Consider the following 17,399-nt stretch of genomic DNA (forward strand, 5'->3'; position numbering starts at 1 on the left):
TGGTGTCGGCTGGTTGAAGTCTTAGTTCAGGGTGCTATGACAACGTACCACAGAATGAGTGGGTTTTACATCATAGAAATCTATTTCTCTCTGTTCTGGAGGCTGAAAATCTGAGGTCAGGGCACCAGCATGGTCGGGTTCTGGTGAGAGCCGTCTCCTGGTTGCAGACTGCTGACCTAATTGAATCCTCACATAGAGGAAAGAGAGAGCTGGCTCTCTCTGGCCTCTTCTTACAAGGTCCCGTGAAGGTTCCCCCTCATGACCTAATTACCTCCAAATACCATCACACTGGGTTTGCGGTTTCAACATATGAATTTGGGGGAGACGCAGACATTCATTCTATTGCAGTTGATGGAAGAAAAGAATCTCGGGGTGTCTGGGTGGCTCAGTTGGTTAAACATCCAACTCTTGATTCTGGCTCAGGTCATGATCTCAGGGTCGTGGGATCGAACCCCGCGTCGGGCTCTGCACTCAGTGGGGAATCTGCTGGAGATTCTCTCTCTCCCTCTGCCCCTCCCCCCTGCTCGCACGTGCTATAAATAAATAAATAAATAAAATCTTAAAAAAATAAAAACCTCACACATTTGCTCTGAAACTGACCACTAAGCCAAACCATGAACTTCTGCCCAGGAGTCAGAGCAGAAGGCAGATTCATCCTGCCAGGCACAGTGACCAATCAGACACTGTCCTCCAGGATATCCTTCTGTCCTACAAGAGGATATTTTCCCATGATATTAGTTCACTTGTCTGCTTGTCTTCTAGAGGTGTCATTTTTGAGCCCAAAAAATGGGCATTTTTGGGGTTTTTGTACAAATTAGTCGCTGAAAGACCACACTGCTTTCGAGGCTCATTTCCAGCCAGAGGCAGATGTTCTGTGAGTGTCTGACCCAGCTGTTCTCCAGCCCCAGCCCTGGACCTGGTGCCCGCGGGCACCATGCTCTCTAGTCTCCCGGGTGTTTGGTGTTTTGTGCCTTACAAAAGACTTTTTTGTCCATGACTCCAGTGGCTCCTCGACATTGACCCTGTGAGGCCAAGACGGCAGGAAGCCATCCCTGTGGCAGATCAGAAGCTTGAGGCCGTGGCTGTTCAAACAACTTGCTGAGTGTGTTGGTTTGCTAGGACTTTCATAGCTGAATACCGTAAACCAGGGGCTTGAACAACAGACGCTTATGTTCTCCCAGTTCTGGAGGCCAGAGGTGCAAGATTAAGGTGTTGGTAGGTCTGATTTCTTCTGAGGCCGCTCTCCTTGGCCTGCGATGGCCACCTTCCCGCCGTGGTCTTCACGTGCTCTTTCGGGTGCGCATGCATCCCTGGTGTCTCTCTGGGGGCCCAACTTTCCTCTTCTTATAAGGACACCGGTCAGACTGGATTGGGGCCCACTCTGAGGGTCTCATTTTAACTTCGTCACCTCCTCAAAGGTGTCCAAATACAGTCAGTCACATCCTGAGAGATGGGGGTTAGGGCTTCAACATGTGACTTTGGGGAGCACAATTCAGCCCGTGACCGTGAGTGAACAGAACTGGGGATCTCTGATTTCTCCAGTCTCTACCCCTCCAGGGAGTCAGGACTCTGGCAGGACGTGGGGAACTGGATGTAGATACATCTGGTGTGCAGTCCACACCAGAAATCCTCCAGGAGCGGGCAAACCATGAACACAGGCTGCACTTCTGTTAATTTGGTTCTGGAGAAGGGACAGACGTCACCAAGGGAGTCTCTCCCAGAGTCCCACTCTTTTGGGAGGCGGAGGAATTCTCCTTGGATCCTTTTACTAGCCTTCCGTGCAAAGAACCTTCTGGTTCATAGATTCTGACCGGTTTCCCAAAGTGATTTCATTAAATGGACTCTCGAGTTTCCTTCACGACAAATTTTCATTCATTAGCTTCAGGAAGAGGCAACACGGGGGGAAGAGCATTGAATCGGAGATGAGAGCCCAGGGGTTTTGGGAAATTTCCCAGCCAGTAGCTGCACGGATCTTGTCTACAAAACAAGGATGGCCCTGTTCTCTTGGAAAGCTCTTTGTAAGCTGTATGAAAGGCATTATTAATATTAATAATAAAAATAAAATAAATGAGAAAGAAAAAGACACAGAATCCAAGTCATTGATATCTGTAAGGGAAATAAAGTCTGTATATTCTGAAATAGAAAAGGTATGACCTTCTTGCTTAGCTGTGAAATTCAAATCCATTTTCATCTGCTCTGGGCACTCAATTCGATTGGAAGACATGCCTCTGACTTAGAGAGAGCTGGTACCAACGCTGACAAGCGGCCGCACCCGGGCCCCCAATGAGCCAGGCTGCCCACGATGCTTTCCTGCTCTGGGCATTATCTAGAGGGGATCACTGGTATCTGTGAGCCGATGAAGTGTCGCTTGGGAAAATCCGGATCCACCTGGGTATTTGGAAGAGTCTCCCCGTGGGTCGATTCCCTCAAGCAAACTAGATCTGGAGTTTAAAGCACACGGGAGCCCAGCACAAATGAATGGGCAAAAAGAAGCCAGAGACATACTTACCGCGGGGATGAGAAGGGGAAGGTGCGTGTCTATGGCCCCTCCACCACTCAGTGGGTTTAGGCTCCAGCCTTTTTAACTCATCTTAACTCGATTTCAGCTGTGAAGACCCCATTTCCAAATAAAGTCACATTCTGAGGTTCTGGGTGGACGTGGATTCTGGGGGAACACTGTTCAGCCCAGGGCAGTGGAAGATGAGAATTTGGGTGATTCCCATGACTTTTCCAATCACTCTCGGGTGAGGAATATCCTATGGTTATTGTAAGTCTAAAGCAAGGTCTCAGTTGGGAAAAGTCAAGTTTTCCAGTCCCTGTACTGGTCCTTTTTTGTTCCCAGCCAAGACATGTCATGACCGCAGGCCAAGGGCGGGCTGCAGTGAGGACATCTGAGCCGTGTCCTCGTCCTGTCCCCTCTGCAGCTGGGGGAGTGCCAGGGAGCAGTCGCGGGCCAGGAAAGGCCTGGCATGACTGTCTGGTCACAAGATCTCTGTGTGTGCTCTGGGATCTGCTGGGATTTAACAGCCACTTTGTCTCCTGGGCTGACATGGGTGACTGAGAGACTCTCCGGACAAGGGTCCCCGTGCTCCGGGGGGATGCTCCTAGTGTCCTGCTTGCTGACTCCCTTCTCAGGTCCTAGGACTTAAGCAGCCCCTGAGCCCAGCTCTGTGAGGCCCGTGTGCCGTTCCAGCTGACCTGTGGGGCTCCAGCATGCTCCCACACTTGTGGTCCTTGCCCTCCTCTGCCTGGACCAACTCTGGGAGGCAGGCTGGTCCCCGCTTGTCAGTGGGCCAAGGGAACACCACAGTCTCGTCCTCACTGTGTGCCCCCAACAGCAAGGTCCCGCCCCCCCCGCCCCCCCCCCCCCCCCCCCGTCAAGCTCTGTGGGAGGTCCAGACTCTCCAGGCCAGAGGCGGGAGGCAGCCATCCCTCTCCTTCCCTCCCTCATTACACTTGGTGGGAGGTGGGACTTCCAGTTCTCTCCAAAGAAATCCTTTTATGAATACCTCCCCACCCTGACCTTTTTGGATTCTGGGATTGATGAGTTGTGAAACCCCTTCTTGGCCACCTGCCTTCATAGGACTCATGGCCTGGCTGGGGGTGTGTCTGTGATGGAGGGAGAGGAGGCAATGTGAGTCCCCATGGGGTTGTAAGGGAGGGCCCAGGGAACACTCAGAGTCTGAACCATCCTCCGGGGTCCCATGGGTGTGAGCAGGGGAGGTGACCGTGACATTTAGGCCCCTGAGGATCAGGCGGCCTGTGTGGGGAAGGAGTGACCAGGAGCCCTGAAGGCCAAGCCGAGGATGTCAGGTGTTATCCTGACATGCAAGCAGCATGGAGAGTCTGAGAGCCGAGGAGGGACACGGTGGATTCAGGGCTTCTCCAGAGAAGTCGCCCCAGCCCGAGATCGAGAGCAGCCCCACCCCTTGCTTTCTCATAGACTTCTGCTTTCTCTTGGATCACTCCCCGCCCTTCCAAGCGTTATTTCCTGGTGTCTTAGGTCCGATTCCCCGAAAGTGGCTTCCTGAGCAGGTGGTTCATTGAGGGAGGGCTCTCAGGAGTGGGGGGCGCAGGGAGCAGGGAGGGACGATGTGGTTGTCCTCCGTCTCCCAGCCTCAGCCTGATCCAGGGAGTCTGGAGTGTGGGTGGCACCACAGAGCTGTCCCACAGTTGGGCAAAGAAGCCAGAGCACCACTGGGGCCGGTGGCCCTGGTGGGGGATATGGCCTCCCAGGCTCTTCCAGGGGAGGTGGCTGCCCTTGGCGGGCTCTCCAATCCCACCTTCTCCAGAAGGCTCGTTCACGATGCAGGCTCCTCCTTTTAACACGTCCTAGACGATTCACTCACCATAACTTCCAGGTGGCACGATTCCTGATGACAGCCTATACTCTTTTTCATTGTGTCTCATTTATAAAAAGAAATTGTAATTAACATTTGCATTTGGTGTTACCATTTGTTAAGGCCTTTGCACACACTTTATCTTCTTCTCATTTTATAACCCAGTCAAGTGAGTTTTTCCGAATTCTCACTTCGGAATTGCTGAATGTGAGTGTCAGATAGGTGCGGTGTCTGGGCTTCTTAGAGAGAAACATGAAGTATATAAGATTTTATTAAAAAAGCTTTATGAGACACAATTTGTGTATGATGACATGCATCTAACTTAAAAAAAAGATTTTATTTATTTATTTGAGAGACAGAGAGAGAGCATGAGCGGGGGATGGAGGGGCAGAGGGAGAGGGAGAAGCAGGCTCCCCGCTGAGCAGGGAGCACAGGAGGGGCTCTTGATCCCAGGACCCCAAGATCGACTGAGCCACCCAGGTGCCCTGATGACGTGCATCTATCTTACGCGTGTGGGTCAGTGGGTTTTGACAAGCCCGTGTGCCCGTGTAGCCACCCCTGCAATCACTTTTATTACTCCCCAAGCTTTATAGGTAACACCCTCCCCTCCCCACCGGCATTCAGACCAAGGGGACTGTTTGTCCTTTCTATCGCTAGAGTTGGGTTTTTACTCTTTCTGGAATTTCATATAAATGTAATCATACTCTATGCAGTCCTTTGTGTCTGGTTTCTTTCGCTCAGTATCATATCTGTGAAAGTGGTCCGTGCTTCGACTATTAGGAATAAGACGGCTACGCGCATTTAAGTACACATTAAGTGTGGACATATGGTTCCATTTCTCTTGAGCAGAAAATACCTAGGGTGGGATTACTGGTAAGTGTGTGTTTGACCGTGTAAGAAAATGCCAGGCCGCCTTCCACAGTGGCTGTTCCATCCTCGCCGACACTTGAGATTGTTGGTCTTTCCATCCTAGCAGCGTGGCGTGGTGTCTCACCGGGGTTTTAATTTAATTTTATTTTTTATTTTTATTTTTTTAAGATTTTATTTATTTATTCGACAGAGATAGAGACAGCCAGCAAGAGAGGGAACACAAGCAGGGGGAGTGGGAGAGGAAGAAGCAGGCTCATAGCAGAGGAGCCTGATGTGGGGCTCGATCCCATAACGCTGGGATCACGCCCTGAGCTGAAGGCAGACGCTTAACCGCTGTGCCACCCAGGCGCCCCCGGGGTTTTAATTTTAATCTGCCCCAAAACTAACAACACTGAGCCTCTGTTCTTGCACCTATTGACCATTTGTATCTCTTTTTTGAGAAAAGCCTGTTTGAATCATTGGCCTCATTCTGAAAAATCGTGTCGTCTTCACATTGAGTTGTAAGAGTTCCTTACGTATCGTGGATACAAGTTTTTTGACAGATGTACGTATTGCAAATGTTTTTTTGTTTTTTTTCCGGCCTGTGGCTTGCCTTTTTCTTTTCTTTTCTTTTTTTTTAAAGGATTTTGTTTATTTATTCAACAGAGATAGAGACAGCCAGCGAGAGAGGGAACACAAGCAGGGAGAGTGGGAGAGGAAGAAGCAGGCTCATAGCGGAGGAGCCTGATGTGGGGCTCGATCCCAGAACGCCGGGATCACGCCCTGAGCCGAAGGCAGACGCTTAACCGCTGTGCCACCCAGGTGCCCCTTGCCTTTTTATTTTCTTAACAAAGTCCTCTGAAAAGCAGAAATTGAAAATTTCCTGGAAGTTCGATTTGTCAATTTTTTATTGGCTCATGCTTTGGGCTCCCTAAGAAATCTTTGCTACCCAAAGGTTGTGAAGGTTTTTCCCCGTTTCCCTCTAGAAGCTTTATCGTGTTAGCTTTTATGTTTAGATCTATGACTCATTTCAAGTTCAGTTTTGTGTGCAGTGTGAGGAAGAGTCATTTCCATATAGATATGCAATTGTTCCAGCACTTCGCTCAGTAGATTGTCCTTCCCCTATTGAACTGTTTTCTGGGTTCCTTACTCTATCCCACTGAGATTTGTCCACCCTTACACCAACATCACCCTGTCTTGATTACTGTAGCTTTATAGTAAGTCCTATTATCGGGGAGTGTACATTACAGTTTCCCAGCTTATTCTGCTTTTTCAAAACTGTTTTTGCTATTCTAGGACTTTTTTATTTCCATGTAAATTTTAGAATCAACTTATAAATTTTTACGGAAAGCCCGTTGGGCTTTTCATTGGGATTGCATTAACCCTAAGCTCAATTTGTGTCGAATTGGCATCTTAACACTATTGAGTCCTGCAATCCATGAGCAGAGGTGATCTCTCCATGTACTTTGGTCCTTGGCAATGCTGTGAGGTTTTTAGTGTGCAAGTCTGATATATATTTTTTGTTAACTTTATCCCTAAGTACATCATATGTTTGAAGATTTTATTTATTTATTTGACACAGAGAGAGCAAGAGAGCCCAAGCAGAGAGAGCAGCAGAGGCAGAGGGAGAAGCAGGCCCCACCAAGCAGGGAGCCCGATGTGCGGTCTAATTCCAGGACCCTGGGATCATGGCTTGAGCTGAAGACAGATGCTTAACCGACTGAACCACCCAGGTGCCCCAAGTACTTCACATTTTTGATAACTAAATTGTCCTAAGACATGTTGAAGGGAGGCGCTGGCGTTGGTGAACAAGTCTTATGCACCATAAATTGCGTTTTCAAAATTTTTGTTTTCTAATTGATTATTGCTAGAATCAAGATAGGCAATGGATTTTTGTATATTGACCTCGTATACTGCAACCTTGTTAAACTAACTTCTTAGTGAGATGGGCTGAGCCCCGTGCTCACCCTTGAGCACACTGGACACGCACAGCCCCCCAGGCAGGTTGCAGGTGTAAGCATAGTCCCAGATTCATCCAGAGAGCTATTCCATCCCATTTCACTCAATAAAGACAAACAAAGAGAAACTTCCAAGAAGGGCAGGACTAGGGTGAGGCAAGTGAGGCCCTTAAGGCCTCTCAAACTCAAGGGAGCCCCCACTCTCGGGGTGGTGCAAATGCAGGGTGGGCTTTATAAAGGAGTGAGCACCTCCTTAAATATTGTGCCAGAGGCTCCCCGTTCCCAGTCATCGTTATGGAATCCAAATGGAATTCAACTTTCTAAAAACTCCTATTTCCATATACTTATTTAGAAGATTGAAATAAATTTGCAGAAAGCAAACCAACAGAACTCTTCAAGGACAAGTAGTTCTTTTATTTTTCAGTGTCCGGTGTGCCCACGGGTGTAAGTGGGGCATCAACACGGCACTCGTGGCCACTTTGATCCTGGCAGAGTCAGAGTGGTGCTTGCTGCCCAGACTCCCAGCGACCTGGGCAGCAGCCCCACCACTGGGCTCAGCTGAAGGACCTGGGTGTTTCTGACCCGCTCCTCATCCTTTCATTCAACCCTCAAAACAACTCTGTGAAGCAGATATTCATTCGTTCATTTGGTATTTGTTTATGGATCTAGGCACTGGGGATTCAGCAGTGAACAGAGCAGACAGAACTCCCTGCCCACTTGGAGCTTATGTTCTGGGGGTAGAGGGGGTTGGGCGGGACAGAGGACAATCAAGGCACAGTGGTTACATGAATAGTTCCTCAGCTGGGGTACATGCTGGTGGGACGAGCAGGGAGGGCTGGGGGCAGGCAGTGCTGGGCTGGCACAGGGTGGGGAAGGCCGCACAGGTACCTGAGCAATGATCTGAGGAAATGAGAGTGTGAAGTGTGAGGATATCTGGGGGAGGAAATCCCCAGAAAGAAGGAACAGTGGTGCAAAGGCCCTGAGGCAGGAGTGTGCCTGGCACATTGGAGGAACAGCAACCGGCCCATGGGACAGAGCAGAAGAAGCAGGAGGAACTAAGAAGCTGTGTGGGGAAGGCCTCTGAGTGGAGGAGGTGTCACCTGACACTTCCCATCACAGAGGCCCTTGACAGTCTTAGACCCAGAGGCCCCCTTTCCAACAGATGTTCTGTGACACCCTCTATGCTATCTGGAAATGAAATTTAGAAATAATATACTCTATCTGCACCAATAGGTTTTTTAAAGCACATAATATTAAGAAGAAAGAAATGCAGATTACAATAAAACCATAATTATCGTTACTCAAAATGTAACCGCTCCCTGCAATGACTTGAGAAGTCGAGTGCTGAGGCCTGCTTTGAGCCATTCCATGTGGGTAGAAGGGCTTGCCTCTACTTACAATGAATAGATCTGAATTTCAGACAAGAGGCTGGAAGCCACCCACATGCACGCAGTGGAGAGAAGACGGAGAGCGAGACGGGGTGCAGTGGACATCGGAACAAAAGTAGTTTGGGAAGGAATGGATGAGAGAGGGAAGGAAATCGCCTCATGGTCGTGGGGATAAGATGCCGTGACAATGACAGATTCTGAGGGGAGGAAATGAGCAAACCTCCCATTCTTGCAAAGGAGCCTCTCCTTCTACCCACCACGGGGATGGGGTCGTAGAGGAACATCCCAGAAGCATAAGCTGCACCCCCAGGCCGCGGAACACCACTCCTGGTGAGGCAGACCTCCTCCTCTGTACTTAAAAAAACCATGGAGGCAGGGGGACCACGCCTTTGCTGGTGACCCCAGGGAGTGGGTGGTTGGGGAGAGAAGGGGTGCCCTCAGAGCTTCTGGGGGCTGGGAGGGCTGGGGGAGACAGGCCCCGGGCGATGGGGAACCACCGGGCAAACCAAAGCAGATAAATAACCTCATTCTGTTACTTCTCACGGCATAGATTTGTTTTCCCTGTGCTATGAGACAGTAAAAAATAGATAGCACGAACTTGTGTAATGAAATTCAGGGAAGTCCTCGCCTGGGAAGCTGATAACGCCTGTTCCCAAATCTGTCGCCAGGCCCGTGTCTGAGGGGGCACCACAGAGGCAGGCTGTCAGCCGCGATGTGGCTCCCGGTGTCTGGCTCCGCCATGGCGAGCGGTTCTCCGAGAAGTCCCCTGCCAACAGCACGGTCTCCACTCGCGCTGTGTGGGAGCTGCAGCCCTGAGAGAGCCAGCATCTATGAAGCAGGAGCAGAAGAAACTTCCGTTTTAAATGTAAAACAGAATCGGATTCTGGGCACGAGGAATTGGCCAACAGATTTTGCACTAGCACGAAAGTCCTGCAGAACACCGGAAGTGCCAGCGGAAGTGCCGCTGGGGGTAGGGGAGTAGGCGGTGTCTCTTTGCGCCGCCATGGCAGGTGCTGGGGGCTGGTCGGGCTCTGCGGCAACTGCAGTGGCTCCTACTAATTTCCAAATGCAGCTTCAGGCATTTGTGGAGAAAAACTATTTTAAATGGGCCATTGGGCTGCTGGGTGGAGACGGGGGCAGTGGGATGGCATGGGGCTCTGGGGGCCTGGTCCAGGGTGGTACCTTAAGAGGGAGAGCGGGACGTGAGGCTGGAGTCTGGATTTATCTGAAGGTAGAGCTGACAGGATCTGCTAGTGGGTTGGACATGGAATGTGAGAGAAAGGGAAGAACCAAGGATGAGTCCAACGGATTCTGGTCTGAGCTGCTGGCCAGCTGCACTTATTGTTCACTTCGGGGAGGCCCCGGGTGAGCAGATAGGATTCGTTTTTAGGTGTGTTGAGTTGCGTTGCCTCCCAGACATTCAAGGGGAGATGTTCAAACCTGGACATAAGGGAGTGAAAGGCTGGACTGTGAATCTGGCAACACCCGCGAGACTGACCAAGTCGTGCCCACCCCCCACACACACCAGGTGGGTGTAGAAAGAGCAGAGCCTTGGTGCTGGGCCCCCAGCAGCCAGGGAGGGTCAGCAGGGAGACCATGGGAGCCCCTGTCAGTGCAATCGGGGGAGCCCAGCAGAGAGAACAGGAAGGAATGCACGACGTGTCAGGTGTTGCAGAAAAGTCAGGTGATTGGGATCCCAGGGCTGACCTCTGGGTGTAGTCACAAGGACATCCCTGCTGGTCTTGAGGGGAGAGGGAAACAATGGTAATTAAAGAGAGGAAGAGAAGGGCTGTTGGAGAGTCATCCCTGAGCAGGTGAGAAAGGGGACTCGGGCCTGGGATGGGAGAGATCGGGGACCCAGTGTCCCCTTTCTCTCTCTCTCTCTATTTATTTATCACAGAGAAAGAGAGAGAGAGCGTGCACAAGTTGGGGGAGCAGCAGGCAGAGAGAAAGTGAGAAGCAGGCTCCCTGCTGAGCAAGAAGCCCGATGCGGGACTCGATCCCAGGACCCCGGGATCATGACCTGAGCCGACCCGAGATGCTTAACTGACTGAACCACCTAGGCACCCGCCTCCCCGCAACGGTCTCTCTCTTGAACGTGGATAACACAGGCCCTGGAGGTGAACTTTGGTTTCTTTTATTGCTTTTCTCATTAGAGAAACAATCAAAGAGTGAAGACCTGGGATTGGAGATCATCCACATGTGGAAACATCCAAGGAGAATCACGGTCTCGGTGTTCCAGCGTGGCTTTGGCGAGGCTGGGATGAGCCTGGAGCAGGCCTGTTCTTGAGCAAGCCCCCATGAGCAGCTCCCAGCCCGAGCAGCTCCCACCCCATAGCCAACAGCTGCAAAGAAGCTTCTGCTCTCTTTCCACTCTTGTACTGTAAATGAGGGTCCTCTTCAAAGTCTATTTGGTGCCAAGTTTTTGGATTTTTGTTTTTGGGGCTTTTAAAATTGGTGATTTGACTGTTAAATGGTCTCCACAGGTAGGGCTAAGGTGCTGTAACGTTCCTACGCGCACGGGAAGGCTGTGCCTTACAGAGAAGATATCTGCATTCAATAAGTTTTGGGCATGAGCTGTTGGCTGTGAGAACAATATTAAGGAAGCAACAACATGTGTGACATCAGGTGTTTTTGAACAGATATACACACAAAACAAGGTTATGCATTGATGTGTTGACAAGATGTTGTGACTGGTGGCTGGCATGACCCCCTGACCCTGTATTTCCCCTAAGAGCAATGGTTCAGTGTTCAAGGTGACTTTATAGAACATACTAGCTCAAATAATGAGAATAGACTGTAATCTGAAATTCCTAAGAGGTTTACGAATGTGTTCAAGGTTCCTTTGTCTTGTGGGAAATAGTCTCCATTTTATAGATACAGAAATCAGCTCAGAGAGATTAAGCAACTCGTCATAACTGCTCCGTCTCTGATGATAAGCTGAACCCAGATTTTTCTGCTTCCATAACCCTTGCCACACTGACCAAATGTTTCCACAGAAGCGTTCTCCACAAAGAACAGTAACATGTGTCCCCAGGAATAGAGAGAAGGGGCTGGAAATGACCCACCCAAGTGTAAAATTTCTTGAAAGTCTCCTGTTTTACCTTAAGAATTCTTGGACATTACGCACGCGACTCCATAAGCTCTCTGCTTTGGCTTGCCTATAAAAATACTATCTTAAATCACACGTCCAATCGTTTCACCCCAGCAAAGACACACTCACCTGTGTGTCACACATGTTTGTTGAGGAAAGGGGCTTGGCGAGCCTTGCTCATCCCTGGGTCCTGTGGGCCCAGCGAGTAGAGGGGTTCAGAACAAGCAAGGATGAACGAAAAACTGCCAGCATGGCTCACGTGGGGATGCCGAGGTAGGTGGGGGAGTGGTCCGCAGCCTGGCAAACTCACTTCCCCAGGCCACATGCTCAGGAAAAGTCCAGCTTTGTCCACTTTGCTAGAGTCCCTCAGTCTCTGGGACACCCTCTGGGACCCCGGCACCTCTGCCATGATTGACCACTTGGGGGCGCCCTACACAAGCTGGACCGACATACCCTCGGTTTTATTCGGATGTGGCCTTGGTTCCAGGGAGGTCTGCATCCTCCCCTGTGGTCAGCCGTGGTTGCCGTGGTCAGCCGTGGTTGCTGTGGACACTTGTGGCTACCAGCCAGAGCAGAGGGTCAGGGGCCGAGGGGCTTTGCTGGTTTGGGGCCATCAGTTTGCCTTCAGCCATTCAGGGGACTTCCCTGAAACACAATCTCGGCAAGAACCATAGGATGTCAAGGGGGAAAGAATGGCCAGAGCTCTTTCCCGACACAACCTCAGCGGAGGCACTGGACAAATTCGGGGGGGTTCCCTCAGGTCAGCCATCCTCACCCCAGGGGACTCGTGGGTGCACCCACAGGCCTTGTTTGAATCATCTGGGCGATGTTGCTGACAGTTACAAACCCGGGATCCCTCCTGGGCCCTACCAAATCTGATCCTCTGGGAACCGGCCTTCAGAATAGCTGTACCGTCCATCAGCTGTCCGCTGGCACCGCTTCTCTGCCACCATCCACGTGATCAGGGCCACTCAGCAACCTCATGCATCCCTGTCCATCCCTACGGTCCTGTCTTCACCCAGCAGCCAGAGCCATTTGCATTTAATTAATTAGTTAATTAATTAATTTATTTATTTATTATTTTTTTTAGATGGGCAGGAGGGGCAGAGGGAGAAGGAGAGAGAGAATCTTAAGCAGGCTTCATGCCCAGCATGATGTGGGGTTCGATCTCACGACCCTGAGATCATGACCTGAGCTGAGATCAAGAGTCAGACGCACAACCAGCTGAGCCACTCAGAGACCCCCGTCAACAGTGCCTTTAACCTCGAAGTTCACCTCCTCTCGTATTCACTTGACCCCGCGTGTCTGCCTTCCGTTTCTGTCTGGATTGAATGTATACACCTTATTTTGGGTTTTCTACGATTTTACTCTTCCCGTCCTTCCTTCTGCTTGCTTTCTTTTGGATTAATTTTTTCTTTTTTCTTTTCCTAATTCCTTGTTTATTCTTATTGTGGTAACCCTAGATTTTTTCACATGTATCCTGAAATTAACAAAGTCTAAATTTAATAAATATCCCCACTCTTCTTAATAATCAGGGGCCTTGGAATGCTTTCATTCCTATCATAACTCATCCAACTTATATGCTGTCATTGTTTGGGCTTTTAACGTATTTTTTTAATTGCTAAAATTAGACATTATTATTATTGTTTCATAGTATTTGGATTTGCCCACATATTTCCCAATTTCTTTGCTCATCATTCCTTCTTTTTAAAAAGATTTTATTTTTTGAAGATTTTATTTATTTATTTGAGAGAGAGAGTGTGTGTGCACATGAGTTGGGGGGTGGAGAGGCAGAGGGAGAAGCAAAGACCCCACTGAGCAGGCAGCCCGACGTGGAGCTCGATCCCAGGACCCGAGATAATGACCTGAGCCCAAGGCAGACTCTTAACCAACTGAGCCACTCGGGTGCCCCTATTTTATTTTATTTTAAGTAGATTCCATGCACAGTGAGGAGCCCAGCTCAGGGCTTGAACTCATGACCCTGAGATCAAGCATCAGATGCTCAACCAACTGAGCCACCCAGGTGCTCCAAAGATTTTATTTTTAAGTAATCTCTACACCCAACGTGGGGCTTGTACTTACAACCCCGAGATTAAGAGTCACATGCTCTACCGACTGAGCCAGCCAGGCACTTCTCATTTCCTCTTACTTTGTAATGCTGAAGATAATTTTAATTTTTTTTAAGTGGGCTCCAGGCCCAACATGGGGCTTGAACTCATGACCCTGAGATCAAGAGTCACATGCTCTACTGACAGAGCCAGCCAGGTGCCCCGATAATTTTAATTTTGAAATGATTTCATACTTACAGAGAACTATAAGAACACTACAAGTAGTTTGTGGATTTTTCCCCCTCTGAACTATTTGAGAATACATTGCCAGTCTGATGCCCCATTATCTCAAGTACTTCCGTGTATGTTTCCTGCACAGAAGGACATTCTTCGGCATAACCACAATGCATCAGAATGGGGCATTAACGCTCATGCGTCATTATCACCTAATCAACAGCCATAGGATCCAATCCAGGGTCACAAGCTGTATTTGGCTGTCATGTCTCTAGCCTCTTTCAAGCTCTGATCGTTTCTCAGTGTTTTCTTGACATTCATGACCTTGACACTTTGGAAGAGTGCAGGTCAGCTGTTTTGTAGAATGTCCCTTGCTAGGGTTTGTCTGAGGTTTCCTTTCGATTCACTTCCGGTTATGCATTTTTGGCAGGAATCCCACACAACGTGTGTCGTGTCTGTCTCCTTGCACCCTGTCAGAGAAAACAGGATCTGGTTTTGTCCCATGCTGTCCACATGGGGTGTGACGTTGTGACTTTGACCACTTGATTGAGATGGTATCTGCCAGGCTCCTCCACTGCAAAGTTATTCCTTTTCCCTCTGGAACTGATAAGATGTTCTATGGGGAAGTACTCTGACACTGTAAATATCCCACCTCTTCCAACTTTGACCTGTTTTAGTATCTAGTGACGTTTCTTGGCTAAGTGGCTAATAACCATGGTGCTGTGAAATGATAGTTTTCCTAATTCCATCTCCTACTACATATATTAGATGGCATTTAGTTTAAGAAACTTTTTTTTCTGGGGCGCCTGGGTGGCTCAGTGGGTTAAGCGTCTGACACTTGATTTTGGCTCAGGTCATGATCCCAGAGTCCTGGGATCGAGTCCCACATCAGGCTCCTTGCTCAGCAGGGAGTCTGCTTTTCCTTCTCCCACTCCTGCTGCCCCCCTCCCATGCTTATGCGTGCTGTCTCTTTGACAAATAAATAAATCCACGCAAAATGATGTTAGGTTTTAGGTGCTGAATGATTATAAACAGGGCTTATAATAAAAATCAATTTCAGAATTATTATGATTCTTTCACATTTTAAAACTACGGTGATTTAAAAGTATTTTAAATCCAGGCCCGTGGATCTGTGAAAGTCTTGTGGGATGTTGGCTGGTTCTCAGTTGCACGGGGCCATGTGGCCCATGGCCGGACGTTTGTCACCCCTACCCCACCCTCCGCAGATGCCACACCCGGTCACCGTGACACACACAGAGACTTCCACAGGGCTCCACACGCCCACAGTTCTGGTTCTGCCCCCACCCCCGCCCCCCATGATGGAAACTCTGGCTTAGCACACGGGCTGGGCTGGCCCTGTGAGCGCACTGGCTGGCCTGGTCCCCTCTGTGGGGCTCCTATACAGCGGTGGCTCTGTGTCGTGGAGCAAAGTGGGTCACAGCCTGGGAAAGAACAGCCTTCAACGGGTTTTTCTTCCACAGGACGCACGGGACGGCTTTGGCAGCTCTCGGAATGGGGGAATCTCGGCCCTGTCTCGGTCCTGGGTTGTCCCCAGCTCATTAGAGAAGCATGTGAAGCCAAGAAAGGCTGGGACGGAGCTGATGAACGGAGGGAAGAGTCGCTTCCTCACTGTTCCGCTGTGAGAGAAGACGCCTTTTGATCATTTGTTCATAAAACACGCCCCTCACGGGTGCCTGCCATAGTCCACACAGTGTCACAGCGGGCGACAGCGGGGCCCTGTCCTCCTGGAGTGGACAGTCTGTCTGTGCGCGGGGTGGGGGAGACAGACCACAGACACGCACGTGCATACCGACAGGTGAGGGAAGAGCAGGTGCTGGGCCGTAGGAACACTACAGAATTCAGTGGCCATTGAAAGCTGACAAGGGAAGGTTGGGGAGGCCACCACATGGAGATCCCGGTACTTCTCAGGGGCGGGGGAGGGATCAGGGGCTTGGGGTGCACATCACACTAGACTCTGAGGCGGCTGGGCTCCTGCCAACGCTAACAGTGATGGAATATTTCCTTGGAGCCAAAGGTAGTAAAAGCCTTTTCACAAAGAAGAAAAGGTTGGGACCAATCTAGGCCAGAGAGGCGCAGAATGCAGAGCAAGGGAAATGTGGGCTGGTTAATTAACAAAGATATTTTGAAATTCCAGCCACACACGGCATTTTGGGAAGGAATCCCAAAATGTCCCCTTTGGCGACATACCTTCCTGAAGACAAACCAAAGAAGATAAGAAAAATGTAAAGAACTTCCCACCTTTTAAGTTAGACCCAGAGGCAATGACCTCATTCACATGAACACTCAACCCCACCAAACTGTGAGCCCCCAACCCCTGCCTTGCATGTTAAGGAAGGAATCTCTTGCTCAGAACGGCACCAGGGGCCAGCGCTGGGCGTGGCCGGGCCTGCTTGTGGATGGGGAGGGGGGCGAGGAGCCATCCAGTAAGGAGGCCGCACCGCCCTGTCGTCATGGCCCAGGCTCCCAACTGCGGGTTCTTGAGAGCCTGGAGATGTCTGAGGATGGCGTGAGGTTGGCTCCTTCCTTCCTCACAACCCTCGGGCTTCCTTTATTGTAAGAGGATTTCCTTTTCCAAGCTTTAACGAGTTTTGAAATGTGTGATTTTAAAAGCAGGTTAGAGATGCCTGGTAAGGAAATTTGAAAATCTAAAAAAAGGAACAACGTTAATTATATATTTGCTTCCATTGTCTCATGTTTCTTTTTTTTTTTTTAATAGTTAAGGCTTTTTTTTTAAGAGTTATTTATTTATTTTAGAGAGAGAGCAAGAGAAAGCACAGCAGGGAGGGGCAGAGAGAGAGAGAGAGAGAGAATCTTCAAGCAGACTCCACACTGAGCATTGAGCCTGACGTGGGGCTTAATCTCATGACCCTGAGATCACGACCTGAGCTGAAACCAGGAGTCAGACACTTAACAGACTGAGCCACCCAGGTCCCCCTCCATTTTATCATGTTTCTTGAACTGGAGTGTATCTCTTACCACTCCCCACGACTTCACCACCTCCTACCTGTCTCTTCGCTCCTCAGTCACCATATCTCTACCTCAGGGCCTTTGCACTGGCTCTGCCCTCTGCCTGAAATGCCTTTCCCCAGACATCTGCATGGCTTATTGTCTCACTTCTAAGTCTTTGCTCATATGCCACCTTTTGCTGGTGCCGACCTTGCACACCCTAATTAAATTGTGTTGCTGCCCATCCCTAGGTCCCCTCGCTGTGCTCGGCTTTGTCTTTCTCCTGCAGTGGTCACTGCCTTCTAGCATTCTAAGAAACTTCTTCATTAAACTCATTGCTTATTGCCCGCCTCCCCTGCTAGACCCTCAGCCCCATGAGGGAGGGGCCTTTAGTGGTTTCTTCATGGGGGCCTCTCAAGCATCTAAAACGGAGCCTATCACATGGCAGGCACTCAATACCGTTCTGTCTGATGAATTAAATGAATGAGGAGTAGCCAATATTTATCGAGTAGGCCCTGTTC

Source organism: Ursus arctos, unplaced genomic scaffold (genome assembly GCF_023065955.2).
Source record: "Ursus arctos isolate Adak ecotype North America unplaced genomic scaffold, UrsArc2.0 scaffold_23, whole genome shotgun sequence".
Lineage (NCBI taxonomy): Eukaryota > Metazoa > Chordata > Mammalia > Carnivora > Ursidae > Ursus > Ursus arctos.